General features: G+C 37.8%; 1 long non-coding RNA gene across 1 annotated transcript; it reads left to right on the top strand.

Annotated features, from left to right (window-relative positions):
• The first annotated feature begins 6,419 nt into the window (after positions 1 to 6,419).
• Positions 6,420 to 9,272, top strand: LOC113003629. The gene is made up of 3 exons (XR_005574375.1): positions 6,420 to 6,619; positions 8,516 to 8,971; positions 9,090 to 9,272. It is a non-coding gene; the product is annotated as an uncharacterized LOC113003629 (long non-coding RNA).
• Positions 9,273 to 12,649: the final 3,377 nt, after the last annotated feature.

The following is a 12,649-nucleotide window of genomic DNA, read 5'->3' as shown; positions in this document are numbered from 1 at the left end:
CACATCGTAAAGGATAATTCAGGATCTATTAAACAGTACGTCATACATATCGCCCGATGACACATTAACAATAAAGTTCGATATAATTTTCTAATGCTGCGGAAAAGACTCAGGTCTCAAGTTTTCCTCCGTAATCCCGGTTCGCGAGGTTTACTTCCGCGGGGGAATCTTTTTCAATGCATCAAAAAGTTAATCGGCAATTACGTGCACAGAGATGCGTGGGTACCTTCGTGCCGTAAACGTCCCGCGGGTGAGCGAAAGAAACGGACGAGTGAACGAACGAACGAACGAACGCCAGGTTCAGGGCGGGTCCTGTCGGCAAACAGGGATAGCGTTACAAATTCCCTGAAAGGGATCCCGGTATTCGAATTGAATCGCTCGTAACGTCTCGTGGAAGGACGCAGAAAAGGAGAATGGCATCGAATCGGAGCCGGGGACGCGTAGCGTCGTCATGCGCCGAGAGCGGAATCAGCGGATTAAAGGGCGAGATGAATGCGGCGCGGAGTCCCGGCGCGCCCTCGCTCCCTCCGGAGGCACCCCCGCGTCCTGCTCCTCCCATTCGAAGGCTCAAACAAGCACGTTGAAAGCCGAGCGATCGAGAGCAAGCTAATCCGCTGCTCGTGAAGCGCGTTTAAAAACAGTTTTTTTTTTGCGCGCGCCTCTTTCTCTCTCGTGTGTACGCACCAGATATGACGAGTTTTCGATCGACAGGAGGGTGATTCTCGAGATTTTCGGGGGAACGTTTTTATGAAATCGAAACTTGGGCCAGTACCGATAATATTAATCGCGATACACGTTGGCTGTACGGAAGAGAATTTCATCCCTATAAGCACAAAATATTTTTAGAATATTATACGAATATTGTTAAAAATTAAAAATAATATTAAAATAATATTCTGAAAATATTATTTAATATTTTTTAATATTACGGAAATATTGTGTTAATGTTACATGTCCGTTTTCACGTAATATTCATGGTATAATATATTACTTCAATATCGGTGGAATATTATGAAAATGTTCTACGAATATTATTGTAGTCGAAAATTAATGTTAATTATTATGCATAAAATATTCATATACTTTATAATTATTACATTTATAAGTTATAACATTCCAATATTTTAAAATATTGAAGTAAATAATATTATTTTTACTTCTTCATATAATATTCATATAATATTATCAGAAATGGACGTATAACTACCATTTTTTATTAATATTTCAGAACTATTACTTATTTATATTATAAAGATATTTTGTAAGAAGTTTTCTTCTGTTCCGCGATAAATGAGATGAAGATGTCGCGGTAATTGATAGGATTAGTGATAGTAACTTATTACTTATTGTGATGATACCAAAGACGCGAGCGTCATTCATTTTCTTGACTAAGTACTCGCTGAATCATATTGATTTACCATTGTCGACACATCCCTGGGAAATTAAATACGTGTTTCGAGATGTGCCTTTGGGAAATGGCCAGGGATCCGGTTCACCCTTTCGCAAAGTTGCCCGATAAACGTCAAAACGTCAGCGATCGAAAATGGGACACTTAAGCGGATTCCCGAAGGATTCCCGCTCGTTTTATTTACCCGTTTCGCGACAATGCAAAGGCGCGAAAACGCCGGGAGAAAATCGGCAGATTATACGTATATCTGGGAAAGGCAAACAGAAGGCGGTAGTCGAAGCGGCCAATATAATGGCCGAGAAGCCACCGGTTGGAAAACATGTTGGGTGATTTATAAATGATATCTTATATTGCCATGAGATATGTAATATTATACATAATAATACACCCAAGAAAAAGTTATGATTAAATTGATGAAATCATTTCTTTAACTGGATTTTTCAAAATTAAAATAAAAATATCTTTGAGTAAAATAAAAATTTATTTGATTTCAAGAAATTTCAAGAAATGACGCTATTACGTAGCCCTTTTTTATAGTAAATCAATTGTACAAATTATTTCTTTAACAAGTAATAACAAGTAATAAACATAAACAAGTAATTTTTCAATTCAAAGAAAGTACTGACAGAAATGTAAGAAATAATTTATTATAGTTATTCTGGTTTTAAAAATATATTTCTTTTATTTAAAGAAAGAGATTTGTATTGCACAGCCAAACTATTTCTTTCATTCTAATAAAAGGAACAACAAAGAATTGCTTCAAATCCAAGAAACTTTTCTTCAATCGTATAGCAATGCACAAATTATTTTGATACAAATCTTTTCTAACTAGAAGAAACTCTCTTTTCTCCGAGTGCAATGTATCTCTTTCAAAATGTTAGTTTGATATTTTAAAACTTGCTTTTTTATGCCATTAAACTTTTTTATGTAGTTTTCTTTTCCGTTTCCGTTATTGTTAAAGTTTCCATTATTGTACGTATATGTTAAGTGTTTTATTGCGCTTTCGCTTTTTTTCTATTCGCTCCTTTTAAAGTACCCCAACAGCGTCCTTTGTGAGTGATCCTCTCGAAATGGCCCGGCGAGTCCTGCACGCGCAGGACAGCGAGAAGACTCGTGTTTTACGGCGCGAGAAATCGGCAAGAGCCGCGATCGCTACCGTGTCGTTACGCCTCGCTTTCCCTTTTCTTTTCCCTCCCGCCGGAAGAGAACGCGTCACCCGAGGACGAGCTCTCGAGAAAGAAAGAAGAGAATAAGGGTATCTATTGCAGTTCGAGATCGATAAGATCGTCGATCGACGCGGAGATGAGACGGCGGACGAGCGCTTCCTTGCGAGAGCTCTTATTTCGGTATCCTTTGAAGGAGGACGCATTCTGATCCATCTCCATGGACACATCGATACACGAGACCGACGACGTCCTCGAAATGGATTTAATTTCGTTTCTTTTATTACGTTATTATTTTTTTTATTCCATTCTATTTTTCATTAATAAATTTCTTATATATACAATATGTTATTCGGTGTTATAACAATTATTATTAAATACAAAATAATTGTAAAAAAATTGTAATTAACATTGTATATTAAAAGATTCAACTAATACCACTTATCATCATTCGCGTTAAGATTTTTGTCGAGATAACGTGACGATTTTTCGTTAACGCTTTACCACATTTATGGAAAATGTGCAGAAGTTAACGTGCACGTTCGACATCTGGACAATCTGCAAAAAAAGGAGCTCGCGTGCAAAAAACTACGAGGCGACAGGTTCGCAGGGCGATTCTTTAACTCGACGATTGTGCAAGGCGATAAGTGGTAATTGATTTTACGCCGCTTGATTTACGACCCCGGGGCCGGCGACGTTAAACTCCACTTTTGGGGTAAAAAGCGTTCGAATCTAACCCCATCGTCTCCATCTCCTCGCCCGTGTTTCATCGACATGTGTTACCCGTTCGTCGCGTCGTTCCGGGTAAATGTAATGCGATGGGGTAACGCCGCGAATTTCCATCTTTATCGGGAAAACTGTGACGGGTCCTTTTTATAGGAGGGAGGTTGCGACACGTCACGAATCGTGTTATTTCACTATCGATATCTTCTTTCATATTACCAGCAAGTATTTCTCTGTAAGCGCGAAAAATAATTTTTTAATATTAAAATTTCTTAATTCCAAGAAGAGAGAAAAATACTTTGCGTTGATATCTATCCCAGCGTCGATGAAGCTTCTTAATCCAAAATTAAGACAATGAAATGAAAAGAAAAAAAAATGTTGCAACCATTTAGCCGTCTGTCTATTACAACGTATCAACGCTGAGGAAGGGCTAACGCGCATGCTAAACAAAAGAGAAAAAGGCCCTTCCTCGGGCTGAAGTCCCGCTGACGTAAGTCACAATCCGTTCACCGGGGGCACCGGGACACGGCACGGGGGGCGCGAGCCCGGCGAAGGGCGTTGAGGCGAGTCAACGTCGAATAAATCAAAATAAAAGGGGAGAGGCACACGTAAAGAGAGCCCCGCTGGGCGACGGCCCGGAAAAAGGAGAGTGAGTCCGAGGGGGTTGCGGGGGGGAAAAGCTTCAGTACGCGTCGAAAGAGTTACCTGTGCCTATAAACGACTACGTCTTCCCGCGCGCATTCGCCCTGGGCACGTACCCGCGGCGAGATCTCGCTATGGTGCGGACGCATCCACCGGTGAAATTTTTATTAATGTGCACGAGCACGCACACACAGCGTCCACCGTCCTATATCGACCCCTTCTGCTCAGCCGCTGGGTTTTTGGTACAGCAAAGTGCTTCACTCCATGCTCTTAGCTGGAGGTTAATGGAGAAAACGCCTTGCGTTCACTCTGTACCTGCTTTCGCGATATTGAGAGAAAAATTTCCGGATATCGAAGATCGAGCGAGGAGAAAGAATCTCTATGCAGATTTATCGGTAGCAGCGAGATCACTTACGCGATTCGCGGAAATTATTATTTCAATTTATTTTGTAATTTTTTTACGATAAAATTTAGATTTGTACGTTACAATTAATAACCCCGCTTGCCGTACTTATCAGACAATTTGCCAGATATTAGTAGACATTAGATTTTTTATGCAAACATTTATTGCGAATACGTGCACATAAAATGTGCAAATATGCACGGTATGTAAAAAATATGCATTTTTAGAATGCATTTTCAGTAAGACAAATTTCTATTTTGACCTTACATTTCTGCTTTCTATAAAAATATGCAATTTACATAAGAATCCGGTGTGTAGACATCAGCGTGTAGAGTTCCGAGGAACTGTCACCGCAGTCTCATTGTCAGTACTGCCTACTTACAAATAACTACAAACGAACTTCAGTTCTTCTGGAAAACCTATAAGTACTATAATAATATTTAATATTAAATAATATTTATGAATATTAAGAAAAAATGGTTATATGTCCTGATAGTATTATATAAATAATATATGAAAAAATAAATCACATTATTTACTTCAATATTTTAAATTATCGAGAATACAACTTTTAAATGTAATAATTATAAAGTTTATAAATATTTTATACATAGTAATTCACATTAATTCTTTTAACCACAATAATATTCGTAAAATATTTTTATAAAGTGCCACGAATATTATGTCAAAACGGACATATATAACATTAAAACAATATTCTCATAATATTAAAACAATATTGAATAATATTCCCGGAATATTATTTTAATATTTAATAATATTCGTATAACATTCTAGGAATACTGTGTGTTTTTAGAGAAATTCTTGAAGCAATATTACTTATCGAGAAGAAATCTTTAGCTTGAATGAAAAGCCTGACTATCATATTTAACTTATACATTCTTAAAATAAATATGTGGGCTCATAACAGAATTATTCAAATTTAATAGATAACGTGCGTATCAAAAATCTGAATTACACGGCGCAGCCGTGAACGCTGGTACATTTAACGGCCCTAAAATCTACCGACGCCGAAAATAATCTCGCGAGGAGGACGACGAGGAGACGACGGAGGTGGCAAGGGCGGCGGCGACGGCAGCGGGCGTCGGTATTGATCGCTAACCGACGGCGACGTCTCCTCCTCGTCTCCTCCCTGGTAACCATGGCGATGTTGCGATGGCCGCCGAGGAGCGTCGCGGCGCCTGCGTCCGATGTAATTGGATTCCTCGTCGCGATAAAAGCGTAGTCCCGTGGAATTTCGCCGCGTCCCTCCACGCGACCCTAAAGGGGGACGCCTACCTCAAACGCTGATCGAAGATCCTCATCGTGCAATTCTGCGATCTCGTCGCGATTGACATATCTGAATAAATGTACTCAGGTAGAGCAAGTCAAAGTGACGTCTAAATGATTCCAAAATTTCTTGAAAGTCATTTACCGAGCAATCACTATTCATTTTTATGCCAGTTTGACGTTGCCATGACTTGTTCTATTTAAACTTGTTCTTGTGCTTTACATTTTATCCACTCTGCGCTTTCTGTATCATCTTTTCAGGCAGCAATTCTATTTCAGCATCTTATTTTGTGTCTTCTCTTTTTCATTCACGCTTTAATTATCTCACGCATAAATTAATTTAATCTTTTATGTAAGCAACAATTATTATTATAAAGAGTTTCTGATACAAGTTTTTCGTTAAACAAAGGTGACAAGAAGATATCGATGTTCTTCTGGAGAAGATATAATTACAATGCGAGTTCTTCGTATTTAAAACTTCTCTTTTCTCGGTAGAGGTAAAGGCGCGTTCCAGTTGGCCGGATAAGGACCGGTTAAGGTGTCAACGATCTCCATGACGGGCCGACAAAAGGGCATCCGGGGGCTCTTTCCGTTTTTCCCCGTTTTATAATCCGCGAGCGAAAGGGGCTCGGCCGGCATTGTGCGACATAATTTACTGTCTGCAAACAGACGGGGCGCCGATGTAAAACATGCGCAAACACGCATCCCCGGATTTAATGCCGGCGCCGCGCCGCCGCTCGCTTTCTCGGCCGCGCTCGGTGTCGTTTTCGAATTGAAACGCGCTCCCGGAACGCGAGCTAGCATTATATCGGGATTATATCGGGCTCGAGGAAGGAGAGCGACTCGAGTTCAATTGAGTCGTATATACCCTCACGCCGGGGCCCGCCTGCCCGTCGAAGATGACGCGAACCGATCCGAGCTCCTCGCCGTCACGTTCGTCCTGTTGCGGAAAGGTCGAGATCGCATTTTCTTTCTAACGGCAGACACCACGTACATAAATGAATAAATAAAGTTATATTTAATAGAGATACGAAAGCATTGCACGTGGACAAAAGTAATAAGGCAGAATCGAAATATTAATTGATATTAGTTTTTATTTTGTATGCTAAAAACTTGAAATTGTAATTGATATAAAAATTTCTTACAGTTACAATTTCTTTATCATCCTTTTGTATTTAGAATGTAAAGAATAAAAAACCTATACTTAATGATAAAAATAAATGTTAAGCGTCATGAATTTTTATTTCGCACGCTAAAAATTTAAAATTTTATTACACATAAATTTCTTATAATTACAATTTTCTTTGTGAAAAATAAAAATACGCTACTTATGCTTCGTAATAAAAATAACAGAAATAATAAACCCTTCCTTGATTTTCATGTTATCTTTATTTTAAATTCTTGTTCTAATTTTTCTTTTATCATTTCGATTTAGTATCTACTCTTTTTCTTTACCTTAATCTTTACCTTTACCTAATATATTGAGATTTCAAAAATGTCGCGATCGTTCTGTCGTCGTAAAATCTGTCATCGTAAAATCCGAGATTCATACAAACAAATTTCACTAACGCGAAGTTACGGCCTACCCTCAGTCTCGGCCGAGACTTCGGCTTTTCGTTGCCGAGGGGATATGAATATTTGCAGACACGTGACATGTGTCTCTCTCTCTCTCTCTCTCGTCGCGACAGAACCAGGGGATGGCCAGGGGTGGTCCGATCTTTGAGCACCGGCGCGGCGTTATTCCCGATGCCCTAAGCTCCCGGTAATTGCCAGCATCACGGGGGAACACGATCACAAATACCCGATCGCGCAAAGAATCGGCGCGATTATACGCTATACGGTTTAATTACACGTCACGTACGCGAACGTCTCTATTACGGCACACGACAGAACACGTTGCGTCGTCGCCGGATGTCTTTTCAATCCCGAAAATAGAGCCGAGAGGAACGAAGCGATTTCGACGTTGATATATGCATAGTCACGAAGTTGTTAAATAGGTATTAAAAGAAACCAAAGAACTTCCGCGAGGGAGACAAGTAAAGGCACAACATTTCATTGGAACTTACGCGCGTGTGAATGTGCGTTCGATTGTATCTAATCGATTTTGCAGTTGTAATTTCTCTTGCAAGATGATAAATAAAAACAATCGTATTAATAGTAACAATTAAACAGCAGAAAATACACTAAAAAGAAAGAATTTTGTTGTAATAAAAATTTGGTAGACCTAACTATATCATTTGATTAATATAGTCTCAACCAAATGTTTAATTACTTCCAATTAAAAAATTGGATTCTTTCTATTTAGTCCCTGCTGAAAAGATTTTTTTTCTTGTTTTAATGAAAAATATATTTATGACAATAATATTTTAGAACATTGAAAAAAGGATTTCATGACTATTACTAAATTTGATAATTACACCTAATTCCAAATTATTATTTCCAGTAGTGCTAAATAAAGAATTTAAGGAAATAAAATATTAACAATTTCATTCTTCTATCATAAAATAATTTGCATCAGTGAATTTTACTAAAAAAATAACGCAATATTTATTAATTGCAATATTTATTAATTGTTGATTGTAAATTGTTTTGTTAATAATAAACTTTAAATTAATGTTAATGAAAAGTATTAAGCAAATAATTTGGTTGTGCTGATTTAAACGATGTGCTGATTTAAACGAATTTGTAAATTTTCTCTGTCTATAATCAATTTTGTTGGCGCAAGTAAAATATTTTGTATTGCCAGTCATAGTATACGTGCCAAATATTTTGATTGTAATAAAAAAGAAATGATTTTTTTCAGTGTAATCATCATAACATATTTCGCTCGCGTTATTTTTATTTTTTTTTTCTTTCATGCCGTCTCCTCACTTGGCCATTGATAAGTGGAGTGGCATAATGCGAGCGGATGGTGCGTAATTATGGCGTATCGAACGTCTCTCTCCGCCAGATGCGACGGGGTCTCAATCGAGCGAGTCGCATAAAAACGCACACGATAGTCTCGCTAGCGATTGAACCGATTCGGACGTCAATCAAAGTCGGAAAGTCGAAAAGCCGACGCGGGCTGCTCTCTCGATGACAGACGGATGGACGAACGAACGGACAGCCAGGCGGGGATCAGGCAGCTCAGGTAAATCGACATATCGTGTTACGGGGGTTTTCTTCGGGCGAGTGACGGCGAAAAGTCAACGAAGCGTTCGTCACAAACAGAATAACGTATATTTCTTCTCCCCAAATTTACGCAATTTCTCGGTATCCTGTCACACGCTCTTTCGACACTTAAGCAGACGATGGGATACCTTTTTGAGATGGCACAGAAAGAACAATAGAGAACTTGTGAACGTGGGTATCGCTCATATTTTTGTTTTAAGAATGTATAATTGATTGTAAGTTCGATTAGATAGATTTTCTAGAAGATAGTTAGATATTTTTTTTATTTCCAGTTAAATTTCTTTTTCAGGTAAGTTTTGGACCCAAGTACTTTTCAAAAGAAATGGAAAAAGTCATTTTTTAGCTCTATAAAAAGGGAAGATTGACCTTAAAAATTTTTCACTCGGATACGTACTTTCTTTGATACAATATTATTGTTCTAAAATTCAATTTTTTACATTTAGTTAAAAAAAATTTTTTTTTTACAGTAAATAACGATGACCATGGATATATTTTAATTATTGTCGATAAAAAAAAAGAAAAAAAAACAGAAACTTAATTTAAAGTCTATTTTAAGCAAGAACATTTTTTTGTGTTTAATCATTAAAAATTCATGAATCGACAATAAAAAACACATAAAAACGTTTTTATTTATTAACGAAAAAGTGCTATCAATTCATTAAGAATTGCAACAACATAAAATTTCAATTTCAATTTAAAATTGCAAATAAAAAAAAATTTAAGTATCAAAATAACAGAAGTATTAAACGGATAATAACAAATATCAAGTAAAATAATTTCTATATCTCTTTTTCAATATTTTGGTAAAAAAAAGTTTTTTCGTAAAAGAATTTATTTTACTACTCCAAAGTCCAGTTTCAAAATTTTTTTCATAATTCTTTCTCGAATACCTACAAATTTATTTTATCGACAATCAAAATTATTTGGAAAACTATAAAATTAAATATGTAAATAACTTTAATTCTTTTTTTACTTTTTAACACAAATAAACTGAATTATGATAGCCTTAAAAACTGAGAAACGTTCTTAATGGGAATATCAACTTTGAGAGGAATATCAACTAGGCTCCTCGGTATGAATCCAACTATCACTCCGATTTTATTCGGTTGATCATACCGTGCCGAAGTCACGTCGACGCAGCACTCTCGCGCTCTCGAGTCAGCGCACGCGGAGGCGCGTTATTTCGTAAAATGTTGCGCGGGACGAACGCCGGCGAGTCATCTCGCGCGATTGTCTCTGCGGTTTTTCGCCGGCCGCAAAATAAGGCACAGGCCGCAAGGTATTCCGACCACATCCCGCCGATTTTATTCCGCCTGCATCGCGCGCGGAGCCGTAAAACGTGATCGCCGTCGTAACGCAAGCGCGACGCGTCGCGAGGCGCGAGGGAATCGCTCGACAGCCTTTACGGAAGAAAATTATCCTTTCTCTCTTTCTTTATTTCTATCTTCCGGTCTCTCGTGAGCTTGAGAGAAGTCTGGAGAAACGTCACGCTTATAAGTACGGCAAATGTCAGATTAACTTTTCCCATACAGCACAGCGTAGAAAAAGCATTGCAAAATATTGCTGTAATGTTACTGAAATATTGCAGCAATAGTAAAATGTTGATACGCAATGTTGCAGCAATATTGCAATAACATATACAATATTGTATTAACGTTGCTGCAACGTTACGTATTAACATTTCTGCAAACATTTTATCGTTACTGCAATGTTGCTGAAACGTTGTAGCAACGGTCAAATGTTCACTTCAGAAATATTGATACGTAATGTTGCAGCAACATTGCAACAATATATATAATATTGTATTAACGTTGCTACAACATTACGTATTAACATTTTCGCGGACGTTTTATCGTTGCTACAATATTGCTGGAACATTGCAGTAATATTTTGCAATGTTTTTGCTAGTGTACGGGCCAACCTAGGAATTTCTGTTGAGCACGCGTCGTGATAGAGTCGTAATAGAAATGAGCTTGGTCCTAAAAAGCGAATCGATTCGATTGACGTAAAAAGTGGGAGGCGCACGAGAGGATCCGGCGATTTGCATATCGCTCCGTCACGACCCTTTATTCCACCGACGACGAAAGGGACATCTGCATCAGAAAGCACGCCGCGCAAAGTGGATTACGGTAATGGATCGCTCGCGATTGATCGGATTAGATTACGGCGGCGATCCGTCGCGGCGATACCGCGGGATCGGTGAACGGGCTCAGCCGGTGCGAAACGACATACGTTTTCACGAGTGTTGATTCTCTCGATTTCACGCCGCGCAATTGATCTCGGTTTTCTTCTGCACGCGAGAGCAAAGTCGAATCAGCGAGGAATTATCTCAGTTATTCATATATGATAATTTAAAAGTTAAAATGATATTTTGAAATATCTTGTGTGTGAAAGAATTTAACTACAAATATCATCAAAATATTTAGGATTATAAATAGAAAATAAAAGTAACCTTCCTTGAATTTTCAATTTTAATAATATTCGCAGTTGCATTTTTTATAATTCGAACCCTTGGAAAATATAACGTTTCTCAAATTTAAGTATGAATTAAAATTTAAATATGTAATCCGAAGAAAGCAAATAATTAATTATTTAAAAATGCACGAGGAAATATTCAGAGTTTAATTTTCCGGTCTGACTGTGGACACTGTTTGCTCTGCTGGTTCGAACAGTTTGGTTTCGTTTGATGATTTTCAAGAAGGTAACAGAGGGTAACGTTGTATCGTTCGCCAAAAGGTGCCCCGCACCTTGCTAGGGGCGGCGCAGTGCCATACGAATCTAATTGGCGCTAATTTCGCGAACCTGCTCTCTCCTCCGTTCTTCTGTGTAGCGCACAAACGCAAACAGAAAAACACGGGATACGCACCGTCGCTCGTACAATATTGACCCTACCGGGTGGAACGGCACGAACGAACTCGGGCATCACAATGGCGCGAGCCACCCCCGCCTGCAAACGAGCTGCCCAAAGCGTCCCATTCATCCGTGTGCTCGTGGAAAGGAAATTGACAGCCGGTCATTAGGACGAGAACGAGAATGAAAACGAGAAACGTACGCGCCACGCGCACATTTAGCGTGCGAGTGTTCTTTAATGGCTCAATGTCGTTATTTCTGCCGGTGATATAAATCGCGATGACATCAATCACGAGACGTAATTTTAGTGTACCACAAAATGGAGAAAGTATTTTCAAAATTAGAAAAAATCAACGTCATCTTCATTTAAATATTCTTCATATTCTTCTTTGTCTATTGATTTTGCAACATATGCTCAAATTACTTGACTGAAATTATTTGTCACAAGAGAGGGAAGATCAAAAGAGTCTCGCCCTCAATTTAATCTATTTCACAAGTATAACATGAATCGACGAGTTTTATTATTTGAAGGAATTATGTGAGAGTCTAATCAGCAAAAGGTATTTTTTAAATCTTCTCACCTACTTCTTCTAACTTATAAAAATAATTATTATAATAATTATAAAATAATATACTGATTCCAAAATGTTTTTTACAAAAAATGGAATTTGTCTTTGAATGTGACAGCTCATAAGAAGAACGTTAAGTCCAAAATTGTAATTATATAAGCGCTTCGACCATGATCACAAAGCTTTCGTGACATTTGTTATATTATTAATTAAATATAGTAATTTAATTTTATATTTAAAATTTTAATTTGTTGAACATATTAACATGCTGGAAAAAGATAAGTAAGTCCAAAACGTCCACCATCAATTATGCATTTTACTTCGTAAATTGCATAGTTGATTCTATTTATAATTATCACATCTAAACTGAATTGCTCATTGTTGACCTATCTTACATATCGATTTGCACACAAAATAATAATTATACAAA

This window comes from Solenopsis invicta, chromosome 3 (assembly GCF_016802725.1).
Source record: "Solenopsis invicta isolate M01_SB chromosome 3, UNIL_Sinv_3.0, whole genome shotgun sequence".
NCBI lineage: Eukaryota > Metazoa > Arthropoda > Insecta > Hymenoptera > Formicidae > Solenopsis > Solenopsis invicta.
This window is presented reverse-complemented; position numbering and strand designations above follow the sequence as displayed.